Below are 26,144 nucleotides of genomic sequence, written 5' to 3' on the forward strand. Positions count from 1 at the left end.
CTCTTCTCTTGCGTTTTAACTCCCAGCTTCAATCTGAGAAACTTCCAAGGGTAGCCCACAACACAAGCTGCCATTCCCACACGCCTTCTCTGCAAACTGTCCTTCAAAACGGAGGTGGGAGAGAGGACAACTCAGATGTCGCTGGGTAACAGACTCCTAGGGACAAACAGACAACAATCCTCTGTCGAAGGGAAACCTTCAGATCCGTGAGAGCGTGCTGGACCAGGACCGGCAGCCGTGTGGAGAGTTGCTGGTCTCAGGGGCCGGTGAGTGTGCGTAGTTACAAAGCAGCTACCCCAGTTTGTGACCCTGCTGTTGCTTCCTGCATGGCTGAGGAGATGAGGCGTGAAGAGATCACTGGCCTGTTTGTGGACACTTGGTGTGTAAACATGTAGTTCTGAGGCATCAGTAACTAAACTGGGTAGACCGGAACTGTTATGGAAGCCAGAATTTTATGTGTAGTTGGCGTCGGGTTGGTATAAATTCACAGTGCAGAGTTTTCATTTTAGGGTGTAAAATGTAATCCCCATGGAAACCTCAAAAAATAGCTACAGACTATATAAATATGGAAATGAGAGGGACTGAAGAGACTCAGTAGGAAAATATCAACCTCGTACCACTGTAATGTAGAAACGGAGACTCCACACCCCAGCAAGGCAGAATGTCGGAAGTCCCTGCATTCTTGTCGGGGGCTTCAGACGTGAGTGGATTAAATCCTCCAATCAAACAATAGAGACTGGCAACCCATGATCCAACTGATTGCTGCCTGCAAACGACTAAAGGTCTGAGGCCACGGTGAGGGGTGAGGTGAGGGGCCAGGAAGGGGTGTTCCACACAAGACGAACAGGATGGGCAGAGGGAGCTCTTCAGGAAAGTCTTTTGAACCCAAATCTTGTTTGAAAAGGATTATAGGGCCAATAAAGACATTTAAGGTAGAGAAAGGTTCAATCCAGAAACTAGATGCAACAGCTAGGGCCCTAGGAACCTAACTGGCCCGTGTAACAAGACAAGCAAAACCTCTCAGATCGAAGGGAGATTCCTTCCTTCCCTGGCAACACCACAGAAGCACAGGTGACTTTTTTTCTTTCTCTTTTTAGCTTTTTGAGATAGGGTTTTACTGTATAGTGTTGGCTGTCCTGAAACTCTCATTCTGTAGACCAGGCTGGCCTCAATCCACCTGCTTCTGCCTCTGGAGTGCTGGAATTAAAGGTGTCTGCCACTACAGCCCGGAGACCTTACTATCAAACTCTCCACAAGTTTTGGAACAATTGACTGAGTAGGGAACTGAGCTGTGAAACCCCAAATACTTAGCTAGACCTGGCAGAGCATACCACCAAAGTAGCATGAACTGGGGATTTTGTATGTACTTATAAATTCACAGTACAAGTTTTCATTTGGGGTGTAAAATGTAACCCTATGGAAACATCAATCAAACAAACAAACAAAAAACCAAACCAGCTACAGACTACGATGTACTACGTTCTGCCCAGAAACACTAATATGGGTCACAAGTGAAACCCCAGCAGACTCTAAAAGACCCATATCCCAGCAAGAGTGTTGTCTCCAATGAAGCTAGAAACAGCAACAGAAGAAACACTGGAAAGTTCACACATCTGTGAAAATTAAATCACACACTCACACAGTTAACAGCTCAGAGAAGAAATATAGTAACACATGAAAAAATATTTTTAACACCAGGCATCATTTGGAAAATGCAAATCAAAATGTACAAAGAGCCTCTGGTATCTCAGGATGGTGATTGTTAAAAGAACAAAGAAGAAAAGAGAAGGGGAAACAGAGGAAGTTGTCTAGCGCTGTGGTGCAGGGCTCGAAGCCTGCTGTCCCTGAGGGTGGCATGCAGGGGAGACTTGCGCTCTGGTGGTGGTGGTGTTTTGAGATGGCGAGCTTTCACGGGTGGGGCTTGGTAGAAGGTGTGGAGGCATTGCTCAGGAAGGGATGAGGCTCGAGGGAGGGTTGCTATGGAGACCTGAGCCTGAGCATCAGGTTAGTATCGATTTGAAGGTTATCGCATGATGTCCATCTAGTTACTCCTAGAAGGAGAAATGGAGATTTCTACCTCAGTGTGACCTTCCTCTGCACGGCTGCTGAGCGGGTGAGCGGGAGGTGCAGCCGGACAAAGATGGACATTTGTCACCAGCCTTGGCATTGTAGAGGGTCATTTGGAGTGGTCTTCTAGGATGGAGGAAACCCCATTGGTTTAAATACTGCTGTACTGCTTGCTGGCTGTGTCATCTTGGATGAACAACTTGCCTTTAAGGGGTTTCTGTTTTCTGTCTCAAATATGGAGCACACATCTTTCTAACGTGGTGCTTGTGCTGTTTGCCGGCCTTGGGCTCAGAAGAGGATGTACCGACGGCAGCCTGCGAGTTTCACTGGCTAAGGCCCCAAACCAGCTCAGCAGACAACTCAGGCTCTAAATTTGTTTTGCACTCAGCAGGAAGCTACATATGTCACGAAGACATGTTCACAGGAGAGCAGACTGTCTGCAGAGCCATAGAAACTCGAAATGGAGAGCAGCGGGTCTTCCGATTGCTTTTAAAATTATGAGTCAAGGTGGGGTGATGCTGAGGCTAGTTGGCTCATATTTGGATCTTACTTTCTGATTAGTCTCTACCATCTTTTTTTGTTTCTTTGTTTGTTTGATTTTTTGAATTTTTTTGTTTGATTTTCTCTCTCTTTTTTAAGGATTTATTTATTTATTATACGTAAGTTCACTGTAGCTGTCTTCAGACACTCCAGAAGAGGGAGTCAGATCTCATTACGAATGGTTGCAAGCCACCATATGGTGGTTGCTGGGATTTGAACTCTGGACCTTTGAAAAAGCAGTCGGTGCTCTTAACTGCTGAGCCATCTCTCCAGCCCAGTTTCTACCATCTTGAATGGAAATCTCCCACAGCAATCTTGTTAAGGCCTAGGTAAAATATTAAGGCCTAGATGGAAGGTTAAGGCCAAGGTAAAATGTTAAGACCTAGGTAACCGTTACCTGGCTAGCCTGCCATTATCTTTCTGCCATTACTAGAAAGGTTTCTGACAACACGATTGATTATGATTATGTTCTGTGCCCCTGGAAACCAATCACGATAAAAGTTAATAGAACTGTTTTGCATAGTTAAGCACATTAAGCTTAGACCCCAGTCAACCACCCAACTGCACTTCCTGCGCCTGTGCGTAAGCTTTCATGGCGTAGGCTGCCCCTGGGATGGACCCCAGCATAAGAGAGACACCTGCACAATATAAGAAACTATTTGGAATAAGACTTCCATTTTGAGTAATGGTTGAGTAAAATTCACTTTCCCAGGACCTCCCTGGAAACTCACGTCGTGCTTGACAAGTTAAGACATGAATGTTAGAGCCGGGCGATGGTGGCGCACATCTGTAATCCCAGCACTCTGGGAGGCAGAGGCAGGAGGATTTCTGAGTTCGAGGCCAGCCTGGTCTACAGAGTGAGTTCCAGGACAGCCAGGGCTATACAGAGAAACCCTGTCTTGGGGGAAAAAATCCAACCCCCCCAAAAACAAACAAACAAACAAACAAACAAACAAACAAACAGACATGAATATTAGACGAGTCCCATCCTGGTAGACAAATTAGACTGTGAATATTAGACAAGGCAAGTCCCCTCTCTGCCACAGCTGAATAGCCTACCCGATGGGAACAAGGTAAGTACAACAAAGACATGCTCCTAAGGAAACCCCTACCCCTAAAATGTGGCACAGATGTTTATGGATTTGGATCCATAAGATCTATAAGGATCCATAAGATCCTATAAGATCTTAACTTGGGGTCATGGTTCATTCCCAAATCTGGACCACGGCCCTGGTTGACCAGTCTTGGGGAGCATGCTCAATAAACTATTCCTGTCTGACTGAGATCGGCGTGTGAGGCAGTTCCTGGACCCCAACTATCCTGAACAGCTCCATACATATTCCTGGGATCAAAAGGCTCTTCACAACCATAGCAACTAAACAGGGAGGGGACGTGTGCCAAGCCTCCTTCCTTTCACTCCCTGGAGGGTACTGATGACTTGAATTGCACCTGTGGAGGGTGACCCCAGCTTGCCTCCCCCACTGAAGATGACCATTCATTCACCCAGGAGCTGGTACATTGTCTCCAAGGGAAGCAGGCTTCCCACGACCTGGAAGGCCACGAGGGAAAGGTGGGGGCGTGAGGAAAGGGGCTCTCCTCCCACCAAATACAGCTAAAGGAACATGAGCTCCCAGGATTAGAAAGCCCCGAGCTTGGGCCTGGAGGTGGAGCCCTGCTGGATTCTGGCTACTGGGGGCTAAGGTGGGAAGGTCATACATCTGTGGCTTTCCTGGATCACAAAGTAAGTTCGAGGCTTACCTAAATAACTTACTGAGACCTTACTCCAAAATAAAAAGGTGTGCGGCTCGGTGGCAAATCCTTGTTGGTAACGCACAGGGCCCAGGTTCAGTGCTCAGCTCTGCAGGAGGAAAAGACACCCGAAACGCTTTTGAAGTTAAGGTCTCACACGACCTTTTTGCATGTAACTCAGATGTCTCGAAATGGAAAGGACATGTTCAGTGTCCTCCCCTTCTGTTCCTTCAAGCAGCCGATGCTGCTCTTCTGTGAAGAAGAAAAACAGGAATGAGGTGAGCGTGAATTAACTCTCATTTGCAGGCAGAAGCAGTTGTGGACAATTGGCTCAATCATTATTTTAAGATTTAAAATTCTTTCTTTCTGTCTTTCTTTCTTTTGAGAATTCTTTTGAGATGGAGTCTCACTGTGTGGCCCACCCTTTTGAGATGGAGTCTCACTGTGTAGCCTACCCTGACCCTGACTTTTTGATCTTGCAGCATCTGCCTCCTAAATGTTTCCGTTCTAGGCATGCGCCACCACGGCCAGGTAGTTTTTCTTTCATTAAGGGAAACGTGTCCATAGACATTTTAGTTCAATTATACATGTACATCCTCTGCCTTGAGTATGAACACATGCACACATACATGCCAACAGAACACACTAAGTTATATGCTATGCCTGCTTGAACATTTAGCTCATGCTTTAAGTTTGTCACAATGTGCACTACGTTGCTGTCTTGTCAAATGTAACGAGAATGCAGTTGATAAAAGATGACCCTGGTGTCAGTAGGTTTGATGGTTTACATTGGAACCCTCCCCTCCCCCATCCTATGCAGAATGACACACATCTTCCCCGACAGCCTGCGGGGACAGGAAGCAGCTGCTGAGTGTCACCTCCCCATTGTCACTGCCGTTCTTCCTCTGCACGCTGTGTCCAGGCCCACTGAGAAAGCGTGATAAGCCCCCACGGCTAACCAGTCTCATAGTTTCCGTGTTGTGAAGCGCTCCTTAACGCATAGAGGGAATCCAAGAGGACTCGCTTACAGAGGAAGCTCTCTGTGCTGTTTAGATTGGGACTGTTCACAAACTGGGAAACTGTCTCAGGAACTCACTTTGCCAGCTAAGCAGGGCACTTGATGGAACCTTACATCTCTGGAAATCTGTGGGTTACCTGAACAGGACAGGGTGCTGCGGTCCTCGTAGGCTGTTGACGCAACAGATCTGCCACGAGGGCAGAGTGGCCTCAGGACCCAGAAGGACTCCAGCTATCTCCCTATGGAGAAGATGCACCGTGTGAGGTGGTTTCCTGCCTCACTCCTGTGATCCAAGCGGCCAAGCGTGTCTTGTTAGAGGTCACCTGACTGAATATGCTGAGGGGTGAGCTGAACCTGAATGGCTGGAAGACATCTGGGAAAGTCCCAGAGTCACTGGTGTCGCTGTCAAGGCAAATGTTCACAGTCAACTCGATGGGATCCAGAGTCATCAAGGAGACGAATCTCTGGGCATGTCCACGGGGAGGGACACGGGGAGGTGTCTGGAGCAGAGGCTCTCAACTTTCTTATGCTGAGACCCTTCAATATATTTTTTTGTTGTTACTTCAAAACTGTTAATTTTGCTACTGTTATAAATTGTAATATAAGTATCTTGTTTCCCTGATGGTCTGGGGGTCGCAACCCATGGGTTGAGAACCGTTATTATAGAGTAAGTTAATGGCGGTGGACTGAGCCACCCTAACTGAGGGTGACACCGAACGGGCTGAGGATGACAGCTGTGGGCTGCGGTGCTGGACTGCGTCAAAAGGAGCAAGGGAGAAGAGCATAAACCTGCATCTCTCTCTCTCTCTCTCTCTCTCTCTCTCTCTCTCTCTCTCTCTCTCTCTCTCTCTCCTCTGCTTCTTCACCATTACACAATGTAACAGGCTGCCTTATTGCCAATATTCCAATGGCTATAGTGAACCCCACTAACCCTCTCTGCTATGTTCCCATCACCCCATGGCTATAGTAAACCCCACTAACCCTCTCTCCTATGTTCCCATCACCCCATGGCTATAGTAAACCCCACTAACCCTCTCTCCTGCATTCTCATCACCCCATGGCTATAGTGAACCCTACTAACCCTTTCTCCTGTGTTCCCATCACCCCATGGCTATAGTGAACCCCACTAACCCTCTCTCCTGTGTTCCCATCACCCCATGGCTATAGTGAACCCCACTAACCCTCTCTCCTGCGTTCCCATCACCCCATGGCTATAGTGAACCCCACTAACCCTTGCCTCCTGAGGTTGGGTATTTTTGTGGCAACAATGAGAAAATAACTAACAGGTGTCTTCCATGAAAGCAAAGTTTTATTAAAGAGATATTGGTTCCTATGACAGCAGAGACCAGGAGCTATGGGACAGGAGTGTCCACAAGACAGGGGAGCAGCTCCTCCACCTGGCTTACACAGAGCTCTCTGAGCACCCCAACTCCTGTCTCTGCCCCCTGAGTGTCAGTTAAAACTTGAAAAGAGAGTGAAACTGAACCCTAGGCACTGGGAAGAGCCTCGGGTGGCCCTGCTCATGCCCCAGCTGTTAGAGCGCTGCCTCCTTCTTCAGTTCCCAGTCCATAGTTCTGAGGGCTCTTTCCTGGCTGTCCTGCAGGGACAGCTCCTGGGAGGTGCTGGGAGAGGGGGGCATAATGCTTTGTACCTCGTGAGCCTAGCTCCTTTGTCTGAGGTGACCACAAATATTTTGCGAGTCTCTGTCGTGGATCAGGGTGTGGTCAGGGCTTCTGGGATCCATGAGAATGGTTCCCCTTCAGGACTGCTCTGCTGCTTCCTGTGTCCTCTCCTAAACTTTGGCTCCTGAGAGACCTTAGCTCCTTGGCCCTTCAGCCTTAAGCAATCTTGGAATTTCTTCCTTTTCTTTCTTTCTTTCTTTCTTTCTTTCTTTCTTTCTTTCTTTCTTTCTTTCTTTCTTTCTTTCTTTCTCTCTTTCTTTCTAAAAGAATTTGATACTGGGGAAAGCTTTGAGGGTGATACTGTATTTTTTTTTAAGTACAAAGAGGAAGCCTCCTCAGTTTTGGAACATTTTTTTAAAGATGTATCTTATGTATATGAGAACACTGTAGCTGTACAGATGGTTGTAAGCCATCATGTGGTTGCTGGGAATTGATCTCAGGACCTCTGCTCAGGCCTAAAGTTTTATTTATTATATGTAAGTATACGATAGCTGTCCTCAGACACACCAGAAGTGGGCGTCAGATCTCATTATGGGTGGTTGTGAGCCACCATATGGTTGCTGGGATTTGAACTCAGGACCTTCAGAAGAGTAGCCGGTACTCTTAACCACCGAGCCATCTCTCCAGCTCTGAAGATTGCTTTCTTGCTTGCTTTAATCCATCAAGCAGACAAGACCTTTGCACTTGTGTCTTTGAACAAGAAACAGGAGTGGCGCTTCTACCCTGGCAAAGCTGAGCCTGGCTGAGCAGCTGAGCGTGGGAAGGGCTCATAGCGACTCCATCTTCTTGCCGAAAATGATTTTCTCGCCTTTGTATTTTCCCATCAGGGTGGAAAGACTTGTTTTTAGAGGAATGAGGTTTCTCCCCACTTTAAAGCTCATTTGAACACAATGGTCTCTAAAATAGAAAACCAGCGCCCGCAGAAATAATTTTAGGGACAGATACCATCCTGAGACAAAGGAAGTGACCCAGTTTCCCTCAAGTGCATTTGGCTAAGGGCCTGACACTGTTAATGCCATGGTACTGTTAATGGCAAGCCTTTGCTGTGAAGACCCCTACAAATGTCCCTTTTCCATTTACATACACTAAGATGTTGGAGACCAGGGATTTGTCTTCGTGATTGACAGCTGTTAGACCTAGTACCTAACAGAGGTCAGTCTGCCAAGCAGCCAGCCTGACTGCCATCAGGGCAGTCCAGTTGCTCTGAACATTGCAGGGATTCCTCGAGGATGCTACATTTGACCATAGCTGCTTGCTACAAACCCCTAGCTTCAGCCCAGACGGTGCCATTGCAGCCACGACCATTCTGTATAGCAGTTGACAGCACCACGGCAGCCATTCTATAAATAGATGTACTGGACCTCTGGGCCACCATAGCCTGGGTGATCTCCAGTAGCCATTTTCCTGAGGCCATGAGGGGAGAGTGTGCTCCGTGGCCCAACAGAAGCCATGTGACTGGTACACACATATACATACACACACAACACACTGGACATCCTGTTCCAGCATCAGCAGTGAAAGAGAGAAATCTCATCACTCTAAGCTTTGAAAGTCTCCCCAAGTGATGTCTTCTCAATTTGATAGAACAAAGAAAAATCTCAAGACTTGCAGAGTTGAGGGGAGTGGCAGCTTTGGCCCACTGTGCAAGCTGAAGTCTGACGGACCATGAATTCCTGCCAGTGACTGTCAGATACAGGAAGACCTCCATCTGTCCCTATTCACGCTTGTCTAGGGCAGATTCTGTGGTCATGTCTGTGGGTTTACCCAATCAGCAGGCAGTTCCACCTTCTCCACTGAACACCAGCTGGTGCCCTCTGGTTCAGGTCAGTCCTGATTCTGACCACCTGGAGATGGTGTGAGAACCACAGGCTGTGCCCTCACCCTCAGACCGCAGCACCTTACGCGCTAGCTGAAAGTCCCCGGTCTTGCCTGAGCTTCTGGCCAGGGGCTGTAAGCGGGGGTTTCCGCATCCTCAATTTGGGTTTGATTGATTTGATAAAGAAGAACTCAGAGAAAACCTTGCTTACATTCATTCCTTTCTGAGGGGCAGGAGAGGGGGAGTAGAGTGTTGTGAAGAATATTATTGAAAAGATGCTGAGGTAAAGGCAAAAGAGAAGAAGCAGAATTCCAAGGGAGTCTCCCGCTCTGGTGGAAACTGCCATTGTCCAGCCCACGGAAGGCACCGAGAACCTGCTTTTAGGTGTTAATGGAAGTTCCATTGTGCCGTTGGGATTGGCAACACCGCTGGACTAGTGTCTAATGGGGTAGGGTGGGAATCCAACGTACAGATCCATGCTTGGTCCCCTTGGCAACCAGCTTGGCCAACGCATTCGTGGTAGCGGGCGTGTGTAGCGGGGTGCTTCATCAGAGCAAAAGGCATCCTTCCACGCATCACTTGGGAAGTGACTAGGGCTCAGGAGCCCTTTGTCAGGGCCTAGAATGTAGACTGCACATTTTTAAAAAATATTATACTTTAGAGTTACACAAACTACAATGTGTGTGCACACACATGTATACAAGCACATGCATGTGTGTACATGTGTGTGTGTGTGCATCCAAGCCTCTATGTAAGTAGCTCTGGATTTAGGGGCCTTTGAAGCATTTCTCGGGGGGGCTTTGGGTTAGGTGTCTTCCACTTACGACTGGGCTGGTGTGCCAGTCATGCTTGGTCAGGTGGTTCTCAGTGCCTTTTGCCCACTCACTGGCCCTGAGCCCTCCAACAGGGTGAGAGAGTACTCACGCTGCTCAGCCCCACCCTCTCCCACCGTGAGCAGTGAGCTCCGCCCAGTGTCATGGCCCAGCTCGTGTTGGACTCTCGCTATGCCAGCAGCAGATAGGCAGAGGTTTGGACTGGAGCAGACAGCACGCTTTAAGACGGGAGATGTGGGCCTAAGTTCTGGTTACTCTGGGCATGTATCCTCATCAAGTCCCTCAAGCTCCGAGATTCAAGCTCTTCACCGACGCTCTGGACCGAGGACACCGTATCCCTGACCCTGTTGCTGAAGAGGTGAGAAGAAAGTAGAACACAGGATAGAACAGAGCGAGCCGTGGAACTGGGAGGAAATGTCACGCGTGGGGCCTGGACACCCCAGCTCCCTGCCTGTGCTAGGTCAGGGCATTAGAGCAGTGTCTGTCCTACACTGGGAGGAAGCCAGGAGAAACAGAGACCCCAGGTCTCCCAAGCTATCTTTTCCTGGGTGTGTCTGTCCACACAACGGCTGTCAGCATGAGCAGACTGACATCTCCTCTCAGGGGCAGTCAGAGCTGAGTGACCCCAGGAAAGCACTCGGCCTTGAGGGTGAAAGCAGCAGGTTCTCTCCGCCGACTGGGGTTCTAGCACTCTAAGCTACAGGGCTCCAAACAAAACCACAGAGAGCGTTTCTATCAGAGGAGAGTGGCCTGGCGTGGCCCTGCCCTACCCTCAGATGATAGGAATGCCTTACATCAGGGTCACTGGGCTGTGTTCTCTGGCCAGCAGTGAGTCACCAGTCCCTGAGGTCATTTTGGCTCTGACTCAAAGTAAACAGGGTATTGAGCAGCATATCAGGTGAGAAGGGAAGGTGGGGGGAAGGGGAGGGGAGGGGGAGCGTGTGAAAGGAAAGAGAAGGAGCAAAGCCAAGCTGCTGAGAGAGCCCAGTCTCGGGGTGGCCATCCCCTCCAGGTCCCAGGCAGCAGCAACGTGATGCCGTGCCCTCACTGTCTGCTGGGGCCAGTGTGCTCAGCAGTTTGCAGAAGGAACATGACCAGCAGATTCCCCCAAGACTTTCTTTTCCTTTGCTCCCGTACCAATTATTTCTCTATCCACCCAGCCTCCCAGGCCAAGTTCACAGGGAACCTAGGACTGCCCCACCCCCAGCCCTGCATTCAAGTTTTCACTCTTTAATGTGTGGGCCTTCTCTGGAAGCGCCTGGGTTCTCCTGAGGTTTAGAGATTCAGGATGGTCCTGTATGTAAAAATCCTACCCCTAACTCTGATTGATAGGCTGAGGTCTGGGTTGTGCCAGGCAGGTCTAATTCACCCAGGGGATGAGGCCCAGAGGCAGGAGCAGCACCCTAGAGTCGTCAGTTAATCTTCCAGTCCTCTGATTTCCCATCCCTGAAACACTCGTGGAGTCTGATCCCCCACACACGCTGTGCATGAAGGACATCTTGCATGGGGGCCAGGCTGCTGTACCCTCTGTCAGAGCCCCTAGGCCTCCTGCCCTAAAGAGGCCCTGCCATGCACCCCATTCCTCTTGGCAGGGGCACCCTTCCCCAGCATGAGAACCCTTGAAGGTTCACAGGACCCACACATCACAGAAGGGTACAACAAGCTTGCAGGAACCCCACACAACTGAACAAAAGGCCAAGATTGTCCTGGTAGTAACTCGTAGACCCGAAACAAGCGTTCTGTTGGCTTCTCTTTGACAGGAGGGTTTATGGGAATCCCTGTATTTTAACATAAGTCATAGCAAGCACTGCTGAAGACCTTTGTGATGTGGACTTCCACTTCCTGTCCAGGGCTCACCCAGTGGAGGAGACCTCAGCCTCCAGAATCCATTCATTCAGGAAAACAAAGCACAGCTCCAAGGACCCCAAGAGTCATTTTCTCCAGATCAAGCTGTGGCACAGTTGTCCCCCAGCTGTAACCTTTCCCGTCCTCAAGCTGATGCTGCTTGCGCCATGGGGGTCTAGAGGGAGGGTCCCAGCAGGTGGGACCTTCTCACTGTTGCTGGGTGGTCCTGACACCCACCCCAGTCCAAAACAAATGGAAGCAAAACTGACCAATAAAACACAGCCTGTGCTCGTTAGCGGCACCACCACGTGGGACTGTGTGCTCTTGTTAACACGGTGGGGGGGGGGGGGCGCTGAGAAACTGCAACAAGCCTGCCACGCCCTCACCAAACTGACCTAAACCCAAGGATGAGTGTGTGCCACCTTGATACAGGCTGTTCTCACTGCCAGCAGGGTATTGTGCTCTAGGTCATTAAAATACGAAAGCTTATCAGGACCTTTGAGCTGACGGAAGCTGAGAGGAAGGAGGAACAGGGAAACTATGGACTAGATTACTGCCCGGGGGTGGGGGTGGGGGGTGTCTCTCTTTTCTGGAAGAGACAGACACACTTAGATAAAAGCTGTGCACTATGAGGAATGTACAGAAACAACGCCTTCTTTCTTCACGTGCCCCCCCACGCGATGACATCCAGAGTTGTGGGTGGGTAGGCATTGTAGGGGAACTTGTGGGCACTGACTGGACTACAGACCCCACCAGCCCAGGTGCTTAGGTGTGGGATATTAGATTGGAAAGCTGAAACCTTCACAGTGCACACCAGGCACAGACCTCCTGAGCCTCACTGAACAGAGCCGGAAGGAAGGCGGGTATGAAGGTCTTGCCACGTGGAACACGCACCTGATCACTTACGTGTGATTTGGCAGCTTACAGTAGCGGTGACACTGTCCCAGGTTGTCACTGGCATGGGGAATTTGGGTTGGTTCTGAAGGGCAGTCGGGATCTAAGCAGCAGCCTGTAGGAACGGCTTTGGAGGCTCTTCATGTGGGAAGATTCACCTGACCGGAGAGCCTAAAGGTTAGCAAGGGTCAGAGCTTTATCTAGGGAACAAGATGACGTAAAGCTTGCAGCATTGTTCCCTTCCTGTGCTGTGTTCTGTTAAACTGGCCTAAAGCATCACAAGTGGGCATGGTGAGCTCTAAGGAAGCGGAGGAGTAGCCCTAACAATGATTAGAAGACAGGCCCTGCTGTATCGAGTTCAATAAAACTCGGACAAAGAGAGTTCGAAATAAACCTGATCCAAGTTGTTGCTGATCATTGTCAGCCCCCTTTCAGCCGCTGCAGCCGAAAGTGAAATGGCACAGAGATCCGCACGGCCGGCTGGGGGAGGACACGTACGCCGTCTGGAGCCTTCCAGAAGCTTCAGAGAAGCCTGGCTCTGAAGGCCGCAGCTGCCTTCCTTCTCTGAAGTATGCCTACCTTTTTCACTCTTGTCAGAACTCCTCAAACGCATCCCAGGATCAGCACAGTCCGACCATGGGCACAGCTCCAGGGCCTGACCTGAGGTGACCACTAGGCTTCCTCAACATTATGGAGCAGCCTTGTGCGGACCTTCACGCAGGCTTCTTCCCCTTCTCAGGACACCACAGCCTCTCGCTGTCTCACTTGCTGAATTCTGAAATCCCTCGGCCAAGAAGCAATATACCTAAAAAAATTTGTCTTGTGATGATCTAAATATGGTTCTGTGAACATGTACGCTGCAAGAAAACTCAAAAATAAAACAGACTGTCCAGCAACAGAGAGTCTCGTCCTTTCATATTAGGACAAAATCAAACAGGACTTGAGAGATGGCTCAGCGGTTAAGAGCACTGACTGCTCTTCCGGAGGTCCTGAGTTCAATTCCCAGCAACCACATGATGGCTCACAACCATCTGCAGTGAGATCGGATGCCTTCTTCTGGGGTGTCTAAAGACAGTTACAGTGTACTTACATATAATAAATAAATCTTAAAAAAAAATAAAGCTGGGCAGTGGTGGTGCACGCCTGTAATCCCAGCACTCTGGGAGGCAGAGGCAGGCAGATTTCTGAGTTTGAGGCCAGCCTGGTCTACAGAGTGAGCTCCAGGATAGCCAGGGCTATACAGAGAAACCCTGTCTTGAAAAAACCAAATCCAAAAACCAAAAATAAATAAATAAATATAAATATAAATAAACAAAATGAAAAACAAAACCAAAAGCAAACCCTGTAGTATACAAAGAAGAAAACCAGTTGTGGGTACCCAGAACGGCGCCTGTTTGTGAGCTCTCCTGATACAGTGCAAAAACAGTTTGAGCTACTGAGTCTTGAGACCGTGTGGTGCAAACTGCCCTCAGGGAGTGTTGTAGGAATCTGTCCATGTGCGTGGTAGGTGGGCGGGTGTGTGGTGTGTGTGTGTGTGTGTGTGTGTGTGCTTGGGGAGGGATGCAGGAAGGGGGCTGCGGGGGGGGGGGGGGGGACAGCTGTGATCCTGCTCTTGCAGATGCATTCGGGAGGAAGCAGAGAGGAGAAGATAAATAAGATTAGATCCAAAATGGAGAAGCATTTTATAGAAGCACTTGCAGGACTATGCTAATGCTTCCTTCTTTCTCTGCTTTGGGGCAGGTTTCAGCCCTTTCCGCCGATGGATGCGTGACGTGACTCGTGCTATTGCAGTAAGAGAGAAGGGTCCAGCCCTCCAGTTACTCCTGAGAGCTCACCAGAGCTGCCTGTGTGTCTGCCTGTTGTAGCACTAGAAACAAAAGTAGATCCTAATAATGTGGTTGAAAGAGAGAGAGGATGGAGGGAAGGAGGGAGGGAGGGAGGGAGGGAAGGAGGAAGGGAGGGAGGAAGGGAGGAAATGGCAGAGGGGGTGAGGCAGAGAGGGGAGAAGGGAATTGGGGAAAGGGGAGGAGCAAATCCAGCCAGGTAATCAAAACCCAGAAAAAGTCGGAGAAACTTTCATGGCGTGAGGCACCCAAGGAGGCCTCTGACTCTGGCCTGAGGACTGATGAGATCCGACTTGGTAAGGACCTGAGGGTGAACAGTAGACACAGTAAAGGCATGAGGATGGACCCTGGACACAATGAGGACATCAGGATGGACCCTGGGCATGGTGAGGACCTCAGGATGAACCCTGGGCATGGTGAGGACATCAGGAGGGACACTGGATAAGGTGATGAGGATAGAAGTGGACATAGTGCCAACCTGAAGATGGACACTGGACGTGGTGAGGCCCTGAGGTAGATAGGACGTGGTGAGATTGTGAAGACAGACAGTGGACACACACGGGATGAATTCAGTACGAGAGGTGAGAATCCAGAGGCCTGTGCTGTGTGGGCTTCACGGTTAGCAGTGTGGCCACGTGGTCAGTCGCTGGTGTTTTCTGTTTGAGAGGCCAGAATCATCACAACTGGAACACAGTGCCTTTAATTTTCTGTAAATCTGAAACTCTGAAATAGTTTTATATCTACAGCAAAGATCTTAAACACTGGAAAAATGATTTTACTGTCACCATAAGGTCAGAGCGGCGAGATGAGATGTGTCTGACATTAAAGGGCTGCAGCTTTCCTAAGCCTCTGGGAGAGACGCTGTGTGGCCAGTGATGAGGCTTCCGAGCTACAAGACAGAGCAGAAGGCGGGGGCTCCACGCCTCTCACCCAATAAAACTTGGGTTGTTAACCACAATCTGGGTGTTCTGAACTGAAATCTCATAAAACCCAGGAACTAAAGCCCAAGACAAGGACATGAGACAGAGTTCTTCACAGAGGACAGCTGTCTCGGGGCTGGGCTGGCTTCCCAGGAAGCCGTGATCACGGATCCTGGGTGCTGAGATTAGAGCAGTAGCACTGGGCTAAGTGTATTCTCTATTTCCTTTGCCTCATCCCAAAGTGGAAGAGTTGTGGCTGGCAAATCTCAGAACAAAGGTTAAGATTCTGTGGAGTGCCACGCAACTCAGAACCCAGGGACTTACACAGAAGCAGGGCTCTGCTCCTGCCCCAACCCCACAGTGCTTATTTAGGTTTCTATTTGCAAAACCCAGCAGGGCAGGGCCTTTGTGCTCTGAGCTGACAAACATATGTCAAGCATAACTGACTTGCCCTCAGTGGGCAGACAGTGCTTAGAGCTGCAGGCCTCCCTCCTCCGTACCAGGAGGCAGTGACGTCCCCCACTGCCTTTCCTAAGTCTCCAGGCTGGGTCACACAGTTCCTCACGGTTGGTTTGCCTGTAAGGTCCCAGAGCAGGAGCATTCTGAGTCTAGCTGGGAGGTTTCCTGTGTGTCCCACTCCACATGAGCTTCTCAGTAAGAGGCAGAGCCAGGACAGACAGTAGGACCTGCTACGGTGGGAGGCAGCCCAAGGCAGCATGTCTTTGTGATTTCTCCTCAGTCAGAAGGAGGTGCACAGCTGCCCATCCTCTGGTAACTACCAGGGCACAGCAACCAGCATAGAGGTTCTGAGGCCAAGCTGATCGGGACCTGTAGCTGCTCCGCCCAAGGGCCCATCCATGGCCCAGGGTCTCAGCTTCATAATACCCTGTTTCCTGTCTCCCTCAGCCTGTTCCCCGTGTTACCCAGGCTTTTCCTTTCAAATTTTCTGAAGCTTCCTGCCTCTAATCTGATCCCACTTTCTAAGGCCACAGCGTGTATTCTTGTGTCTCACAGGGCCTCTTGGGCAATAGCCACTCTCCTTAAGGCCTCCTGAGTCCTCTTCCCACAGCTATGCATGCCTGGACACCTCGTTTTATGGACTGCCATTCCCTAAAATCAATAGCCCCTACTCTTTGAGCAAAGCTGGGGGTTAGAGTAAATGATCTAATGACAGCTCTCTCCCACTCCAGTCCCCCGCTTTATCACCACCTGATAGTCGCTGTAGAAAGTTCAAGGAAATAATGTACGCATTAGTTGGCATCTGCTATAAAGCAAGCTTAAAAAAAAAAATCTACAGATGTTTTCCCAGCTCCCATGAAACACATTTGCTATTTGAAAAGGCAATGGTAGCTATACTTCAATGACCTCCACGTGACTATTTGTGCTATGACAAATTGAAACATCGGCGTCCTGCCTGCCCTTTCCCGTTATTTTAAGCTCGTAGAGATGAAGATGTGAAGTCAACTGGCAGATTCCTTGTTCAACATGACAGACTTAACAACAGCCCATGGGGAACTAGGGTCTCAGGATGCTTCTGAACGCCCCATGCCCTCTGATCCCCTGTGTTTCTCTTGGAGCTTCCAGACTCTGGGTTTGCGAGATTAAATCCTTGTGGTCCTTTGGATGCAGATGCCTGGGTTGGCATCGGTGGGCACGGATTGGCTGCCAGGCTCAGTTTGGTTTGCTTCATTTTTCTATTCTCCCATTCGTCCCATCTACCATCAGGGAGGACAGGAAGGAGCCTGACCACACTTTCCTTCCCAGTGGTGCTCTGCCTGGCTGTTATCCCTGCTCTGTGAACAGAGCTGTAAAATCTCTGTACAGTCCAGAGGGCTGGAACTCCTCGGCACACGATGCTCTCTTTCTTGCCCAGGTTGTCCCACGGCGTGACGCCTGACCTCGCACAGGTTTCTCAGTCTGCAGGACTCCTCCCTTCTTCACAGCTCTGATTTCTTCTGAGCAGTCCTGCCCTTCTGTACAGTTTACTGGTTCCTATGACAACCGGTGATAATCTGTCCACCTTGTGTCATCTGCAAATGTACTAGTGACAACCGAATTTAAGATGCTGTGGGGTTCAATGAGGAGGAGGGGGCCTGATGCCTGGAGGGCTTTTTGGTTGAGGTGAAATCAGACCTACAGGTCACAGACAGACAAACAGGGGATGTAAAGATAGCTCAGCTGGTAGAACGCTTGCCTAGAGGGCTTGAAATTCTGGGTTTGATCCCCTAGTCCCGCATAAAGCAGTTGGGAGGTAGATCCTGGTGGAACACAACAAGTACAAGGCCAGCCTCAGCTAGGTAGGAGTCTGGGGTCAGCCTGGGCTGCTCAAGACTCTGTTAAAAACAAAGAGACATACATACATACAGACAGACAGACAGAGGAGTTGGAGACAGCTCAGTTGGTAAACTGCCTGCCACGACCCCTCGCACCCATATAAGAAGCCTGGTGTGTCAGTTAGTGCATGCTTACCACCCCAGCTAGAGGGAGGCAGACAGGCAGATCCTTGGGATTCACTAGCCAGCTGACTTAGCTAAATTAGTAAGCTCTAGCCAATGAGAAGTTGTCTCTAAAAACAAGAAGATGTTTCCAGAGGAATAACACAAGTTGACTGTGGCCTTCCTACTCATACATATATACCTACATATGCATACTTTTTGGAGCAGGGGTGGGATTGGAAGCAGAGTTTTTCTGTGTAGCCCTGGCTGTCCTGGAACTCACTCTGTAGACCAGGCTGGCCTCAGACTCAGAAATCTGCCTGCCTCTGCCTCCCAAGTGCTGGGATTAAAGGCATGCGCCACCACTGCCCGATTCCCTCTTTTATTTCTAATGGCAAATCCTTAGGAGAACCCAAAGTAGGAAGGCGATGCCCAGAAGCCAGTGGGGTTTTCTGTACCACCTGACCAAGTTCTGTCCCTGACAGAGCGGGCTGACGTTTTCTTGCCAAGCCCATGAGGTCATTTGTCAGCCTCTGTTGCCCTGAGGTATTCATTAGGGAGTATGAGGAGAGCAGCTGAAGAGTCCGACTTCTCTGGCTCCTGCACTGCTCCCGGCCCCTTCCTGCCGTCTTCACACTTCCCCTGGACTCTGATCTTGCTTTGTTACACAACTTTGCATCTGTGAGTCCTGCTCTCTGCTACGGCCCAGGGCCCAGCCTAGACTCAGCCTGGGGCAATGTAGGTGAGGGCCTCTCGGTCTCTCCTTCCCTCTCTGGAGGTCCCTGGGGCGCCTTTCACCTGTGCTCCTTCCTCCAAGCTGTGAGCGGCAGGGCCCCAGTGCTCTGTATTTGCCTCCTAGCAGCTATTACAGCCCACAGTAACACAGAATAGGTTTTTGTTCAATGAATAGAACCAGTCAAACCAGTTAATACGATTTTTCTCTTTCAACCTCCGACTGGGTCAAAACCTTCCCCTGGGTAATCGTCATAAATAATATTTTGCAATCAAAAGTACCTAGATTAGCAGGAAATTATACATGCGGCAGCGTGGGCCAGATGCCTGCATTTCAGACCCAGGGGTCTCGAGACACTTGCCTCTGCTACCTCAGTCTTGCATCTCCGTGCTGCTCTCCTTTCATTCAGGACCAGGGTCTCCCTGAGTCACAGGCCCTGCCTAAGCAGGCTCAATCTAGAAGACATCAGACCCTACCACAACAAGCCCTTCCTAACGCCACGAATGATCCTCACATATACCCAGCCCAGAACCTGCAGTTGGTATTTTTTGGTTAAGGTTGTACATGTTGATAAGACTTTACCAGCTTACGCACGTGTCACATGCCCCCAGATTAAATGCCAGGGTGTTGTTGGTCCAGCCTTTCCCCAGCCTGGAGCATCTTGATATAGCTTATATTGGGAGAGAGATTTAACCCAAGGACCCTGATGCTCTCTGCTTTAGTGAGACAGTCATAAAACATTACCTAGTTTACTTGTTTACTGATCAGACCTTCCTTGAATAACTGGGACAAACTAGAGAAAGGAGTCCTGAGAGAGGAGTGATGTTTACCCCCTTTCCCGAGCGCAGTGTTTGTATCCAGAAGCAAACACAACCCAACCCCAACAGGACAGAACAGCACATGCAATCCAGCCTTACTCAGAAGATCCAGCCCCTAATGTACTGCGCTGGAGAGGTGCCTCAGCTACCAAGAGTTCACGGTGCTTTTACAGAGGACCTGGTTTCCGTTCCTAGCTCTCATGGAGCAACTAACAATATTCTTCCAGTTCCGGGGGACCCAGCACCCTTTACTGACCTTTGTGGGTACTGCACATTCATGGTACACGGACACATACAGGCAAAGAATCATACACATAAAATAAAATATTCCTTTTATGAATGAAAGCCTTCCGATGCAGACAGTCCTACCATAGAGGGGCCCTGCCCTGACAAGAGGCCAGAGAACTTGCTGATTGGAGGTTCCCCCTGGCCTGGTGAGGACCTCAGTCACTGGGAAGGGAACTTCCAAGAGCTTCATGCTGGAACAGCGTTATTAATAGCTCAATGCTTTTTGTCTGGAGATGCTTGGGAGAGGGCCGCAGAACACCCATGGCTCTCGGATAAGACTGACTCTGAGCCTGGCCCTTGAGGGCACCGTGTCAGGAAGTGTATATCGCAGAATGACAAGCCTGGGGTGAAAAAATAAACAGAGACAGAAAAGTAGCAGAACCAGCGAGTTCGCTGGCAGCAGCAGGTTTGATTAACAAACATAGAGTTAATTGCCGCTTTATCTGTGGCAGCCCTGAATTCACAGAGCAGCACGAAGCAAGTGTGAGCATCTGAGCACTGGGCGGCTTAGGATATTCGCCAACTGTATCATTGTTAATCCTAGACGCTTGAATGCTAAATAAAAAATTCATAGGGAAAAAAAAACATGGAACTTTTTGTCCTGAATAAGTCAATCATTTACGGAGCTGTAATAGCATGTGGGACTGTGGATGACTTTTTTGTTGTTGGTTTTTTCGAGGCAGGGTTTCTCTGTGTAGCCCTGGCTGTCCTGGAACTAACTCTGTAGACCAGGCTGGCCTCGAACTCAGAAATCCACCTGCCTCTGCCTCCCAAGTGCTGGGATTACAGGCGTGCACCACCACTGCCAGTCTTTTTTTTTTTTTTCTCTTAAATGAGCAATAATAAACAGGTAAAGTAGCCCACCAGTAGATTAGCACAGTTTTAAAAAGCTTTAACAATGGAATGTACCAAATAAAAACCATAAAGGAAAATTCACTGTTTTCCCATAAGTAACATATTGTCGTTAAAACTCTGCCCAGGAAGCAAATTCTGGCAAGCCGACTGCGCGTGCTCTAATTCTCTGAGCAGCTGCCACCCAAGCATGCTTAGTACTTTTTACTGAATAACTGTTAACGTGTACTTCTTTGTACCTCCGAAAACCATTTTCATGTGTCTGATTCTCAGGATAAATAATTATTAAAGACCTTCCTAGTTTTCCCTTGCTATTATGTAAAATATTCCTATTATGTATTTTACAGTAAAATTGTGTGTAACAAAATACACCACTGTTACCATCTTCGAGAAGACAGGCGAGTGGCCTATACCCCATAACTATCACCGTTCATCCCCGGTGTTTATGGTTGGTTGCTTGGTTGGTCGGTTGATCAATTGATTTTTATTTATTGATTTATTTTTGAGACAAGGCCTCATGTTCTACCTCAGGTTGGCCTTATCTCAGAGCAGTTCTGCCTCAGACTCCTGCACGATGGGCCAGGGGGTCCGAGTTACCTCACAGGCTCTCGGAACATCTGCGTCTTCCGGGACTGAAGTCCGAGCCCCTTTAAATACCACAGCTCCCAGCAGCAGCGGCCGCCTCCGTGTCTAAGAGCGAGACTGTATGCGCGTCCCACGTAAGGGGAGTCATATGGGATTTATCTTCTTGTGCCTGGCTTGTTTCCCACGGGGCTGGAACACTCGCCAGAATTCCCTTTCTTTACAAGGCAGAGTCCAGTGTGTGAGCACAACACATCACTTATCTGGCCACCCGTCGCCAGACCTTTGGAAGGCTCTCTGTAAACACCGCTAACATAACTGTTCAGAGTCTCCCCGGGTCCCTACTTTGATTTCTTCAGCACGGATTCCCCAGCAGCGCAACAGCTGGCTCCTAATGCTTCTACTTCGGGTGTCCTGGGATCCAGCTTCTACTTCCGGTCTGCTGGGCTGGCTTCCTAGCCGCCATGCAGGTCTACGCATCCGCATTGTACAAGACCTCCTCTCCCTGTCCTTGCCACTTTCCCCCCAGGCTTCTTGGAGGGCACTGCAGTACAGGGGCTCCACCCTTGCCTAGCGTCAGGTCAGAAGGAGGTTTTGGCCCTTCTGAGACAGCCCAAGGGCTCTGGCTGCAATGGAACCAGCGTTCCATATGGTTATTCTGGCTGTCGAAAGGAAAGGAGACCCCGAAGGGGCTGTGGGGAGCAGTGACGCAGTGTGCCAACCTACCAAGAGCTACCAGTCTCTGATGCAGATTCTGTCCTCTAGAACTTGACTCACCCCCTCCCCACGAACCCTTCTGATGGAACTGTCCCACAGGCTTGGCCCTCAGGGAGAGGTGCGCAGCCTTGCGCACAACTCCAGAACCTGGGTCGGATGGCCAGTCTGGGAACCTTCCTGCAGCACGCAAGCCGAGGCCCAGCGGCGCCACGCTTGTAGCTCTGTCTGCCGCAGAGGGGAGACTGTCTGCGTCTGCAGTCCCGCGCCTGCCACGCACCTTCCACCTCACCCTGGAGTCTTCAGGAACTACCTGGCACCAGCCAGCTTACTTCCTCCTGTCCCCCAAGGCCAAGAGGGTCAAGACTGCCCGGGGTAAGGCAGTACCGCTGGAGGCGGCCTTCCTGCCTAATGTGAAGGGGACAGGTCTTAAGCAGAGCTTAAGCTGACATCTGTCCTCCAGGGAGCGTGGTCAGCCACTGGCTGGCCTTCAGCTCAGGTTTCTTCTCTTCTCTCTTCTCTTCTCTTCTCTTCTCTTCTCTTCTCTTCTCTTCTCTTCTCTTCTTTTCTTTTTCTGAGACAGGGTTTCTCTGTGTAGCCCTGGCTGTCCTGGAACTCATTCTGTAGACCAGGCTGGCCTCGAACTCAGAAATCTGCCTGCCTCTGCCTTCCAGAGTGCTGGGATTAAAGGCGTGCACCACCACCACCCGGCTGCAGCTCAGTTTTCTAAGGCTTTGAGATGAGGACCACAGTCCCCATCCACACCACCTTGACAGCACAGCAGGGTGCGTCATGGTGCCCTCTTGCTGGAGTGCTGACACTCCAAATTTGCCCCAAGCCCCTCCTCCTTCGTGCAAGACATTGTTCGTCACCGCCTGTTTCTACTCCCATCACTGTCACCGCCTGTCTCTACTCCCATCGCTGTCACGTAGGGGTTTTCCCGTCACCGTCTCTCTGCTCTCCCCCCTCAGCCTTTCCATTCCTGCCTTTATGCTGAGTGACTCCATTGTGTCCGTGAGTGACCATGTATCCTCACCGCTCAGACCCTCAACCTCCTCACATCCAGCGTCTCCTCCATTTTACCTTATGTACCCATCTTGACTGGCAGGAGTGCAGGGTGGGTGGAAATTTGGGGGGTGGGGCACACAGCTTCAGAGCCTAAGTGACAGCACCTGCCCAGCAGTTAGCCCTAACCCTTTGCGGGTGCATGTAGCCACTGGAGAAAAGCTGGAGGCAGGGGGAGGGTCAATAGATGGGCCCCATGTCACCCAGCCCTGAACTCAACATGGTATTTCTTACTAGCTTTCCCAAGTCAAACTCATTCTTAGGATGCATTGTTGGCTCCACAGCATTAGGGGTGGAAGACAGACAGGCATAGAAAGCAGTCACAAGAATGAGACCTAGAGCCGGGCAGTGGTGGCGCACGCCTTTAATCCCAGCACTCTGGGAGGCAGAGGCAGGCGGATTTCTGAGTTCGAGGCCAGCCTGGTCTACAGAGTGAGTTTCAGGACAGCCAGGGCTACACAGAGAAACCCTGTCTCGAAAAACCAGAGAGAGAGAGAGAGAGAGAGAGAGAGAGAGAGAGAGAGAGAGAGAGAGAGAGAGAGAGAGACCTAGCCCCATGGGTCCTAGAAGCAGGAGTCTGGGTCGCACGCAGGCTGCTGACGCTTACTGTGGACCCAACCAAGTCCCTTGTCTCATCTCTCCCTTTTCTGAGCTCCCTGGAGTGAAGGCTGGGTCCACTCATGCCATTTTTAAAGTTTCTGGGTAACATTCCACTGTCTAGGATAACTACAAACCACACATATCTTCTGTGTCTTCTACAAAGACAAAAGGCCACACCCCTGTCTCCTGACAGCTTGGAGCCCACAATTCGGGTGACCTAAACTTGGTTTCATGCTAATGACTTCTCTCAGGCTGGCTGTACCAACCCCCAAACAGCAACTCTGGGCCAGACAGAGGCCCTCCTGTTCTTCCTGGTGACTCTCCTCCTCACTGGTCACGTCTCAGCATCTAGCTGACCCCTGCAAAGCCATCCTAACCCTTTCCGTGCTTGGAGACTTCATATGCGTCAGCTTTCAATCCCCTCGGGCACCGCAGGCTTCTTCAGTACACAGGCAATATTCATTTCACAGAGAAGGAAGCACAGAGAGGACCTGCCGAAGTCACAGGGGCAGGTCCCTTCCTTAGGGACACTCTGGGCCCGAGACCGGCAACAGTCCACAGCCTCTCCTATGCCCCTTTGCCCCACACACACCTGTACATGAAAGTGACAGGGACTTGGGCCTCACTTAATGAAAACCTCATGTGCAGTTGAGCTCTGACATCATTCAGTCTAACTGGCGACACCACGCTTTTGTGTTTAGGTTGACACCATGCATTTGTGTTTGTGGTAAGTTTAGAATTACATCAGCGGCAGAGGCTGTGTTGATTTAGTTACAGACCCCAGAATGGCCCTAAGTCAATCATCAAAAGAAAGAAAACAGCAAGAAAAAAAAAAAAAAGAGGCAGTCAGCCAAGGAAATACAAACGATGCAGGGAGGAGGGTCTTGGAGTTCTGGAAATGGATAGCATCAGGAAAAAGTACAAGACAGAGAGCCTAGGCTCAGAGAGCAAGTGACCCTTTGACCGGTTCAGGGAAGGCTGCTCTTTCCAGGAAAATGCTGAAGCGTGCCCCAGGGAAGGGGGAGGCCTAGCCGGGTCTCCATCGTCTTAACAGCCCACACTGTCCGGGAGGGGAGGCTCTTTCCTCTCATCCACACAAAGAGCAGCTGAAGTAAGGCAGGGCTGAGCCCTGGGACAGGCCCATGGCCTGCTGGGACAGCAAAGGAAGGAAGGCCGAGTACCCGCAGGGTAGAAAAACTACCCACCCTCGGCCTTGATCTCGCCTGACTGATAGGCGTGGCAGTGGGAGAGCACGGCAGGTCCCTGCTTCTGCAGGGGTGAGAAGACGGATGGGCTCGTAGGCAGGAGGAAAGGGAGGCAAGGGCGCTGCAACCTAGTACTCCGTCAGTCTGGACTTCCGGAGCAGAACTGAAAGTCAGAGTCAGCTTGGGTAGCCCAGGTGTGGGAGCCCAGCAGCTCCAAATCCTCAACCCTCCCCTCACCCCAAATCTTGTACTCAGGCAGATCCCTGCTTTGCCCATGTTTGTGTTAGCATGCATGTCAGGTATGGCCAAGGCAGGTAGGTACAGCCACTCCCAGGGTGACAGGAAGAGGAGGAGGAGGAGGAGGCTGTGTCATTTGGTTCTGAGGGACTTTGCAACAGGCTCAATGGAAGACCTAAGTGGGTGAGTGGGAGGGTTGGTGAGGAGAATCAGGATTTCAAGGCTAGCTTAAGCTAGTTCAGGGCTAGCCTGGACATCATGAGATCTTAACTCAAAATAAGCAACAAACAAACAAACAAAAACAAAAGTCGATGAAGGACTTAGTGATTGCCTGTTCTCTGTTTCTGGAAAGGGCCACATCTGGCAGAACTCTTGTGTCTGAAGATACCTTGTAAAGGGAAAGGACGTCCCAGTAACTGAGGCGCTGGCTCAGCACCCCGCTCTGGAGCCAGGCTATGCTCGGGGAAATGCTGAGGTATTATCGACAGACAGAAGCAGAAGAGGACTGAAGAAGGCGTTGCTGTCTGAGAAGCAGGTCAACTTTCTTAGAGCACCCCCTCCATCACTAACTCCCCCCAGAAGGGTGGAAATCAGTGTCGCTTTGATCACCTTGTGTTTACGCTAACCTGGCAATAGAGAGTTATTTAGTGGGATCGCGGAGGCAAACTGCCCATCCTTCTAGAGTGGCCCAGGTCCAAAAGACGGATGTGTGCAGATACACATCAAACACGCTATCAAAGGGCTCTACCGTGCGGACACAGGGGTTGGGTGTGAGGAGACTCAGATGCCCAAATGGGCTGTGGTTTGGAATAGGGTTAAACATACAAGTCTGTTTTCATGATTGGCAGATCTGGATTGGCAAATTCAGCAAGCACTGAAACCTATCTGTAAGCCAAAAGTCAGTGTTAGTGTGTTTTCATGGTCACTAGGAACAGTGCAGTTGACACTGTCTCCTTGGTGCCCTGCTCCTGGTGAGGGCAGGACAGTGGGGTCCTGCCCTCTGGTTCAGCACTCGGACTCTTACAGGCGATATACCAGCACTTTTTCTTCACCACAGAGCAGCTGCGGTGCTTCCTGTTCATGGTTTGCTGTTGCACATTGTCTCAGTCAGGGTTTCTGTTCCTGCACACACATCGTGACCAAGAAGCAAGCTGGGGAAGAAAGGGTTTATTCTGCTTACATTTCCACATTGCTGTTCATCACTAAAGGAAGTCAGGACTGGAACTCAAGCAGGTCAGGAAGCAGGAGCTGATGCAGAGGCCATGGAGGGATGTTCCTTACTGGCTTGCTTCCCTGGCTTGCTCAGTTTGCTTTCTTATAGAACCCAAGAGCACCAGCCCAGGGATGGCTCCACCCACAAGGGGCCCTCCCCCCTTGATCACTAATTGAGAAAATGCCCCACAGCTG

Source organism: Apodemus sylvaticus, chromosome 21, assembly GCF_947179515.1.
Source record: "Apodemus sylvaticus chromosome 21, mApoSyl1.1, whole genome shotgun sequence".
Taxonomy (NCBI): domain Eukaryota; kingdom Metazoa; phylum Chordata; class Mammalia; order Rodentia; family Muridae; genus Apodemus; species Apodemus sylvaticus.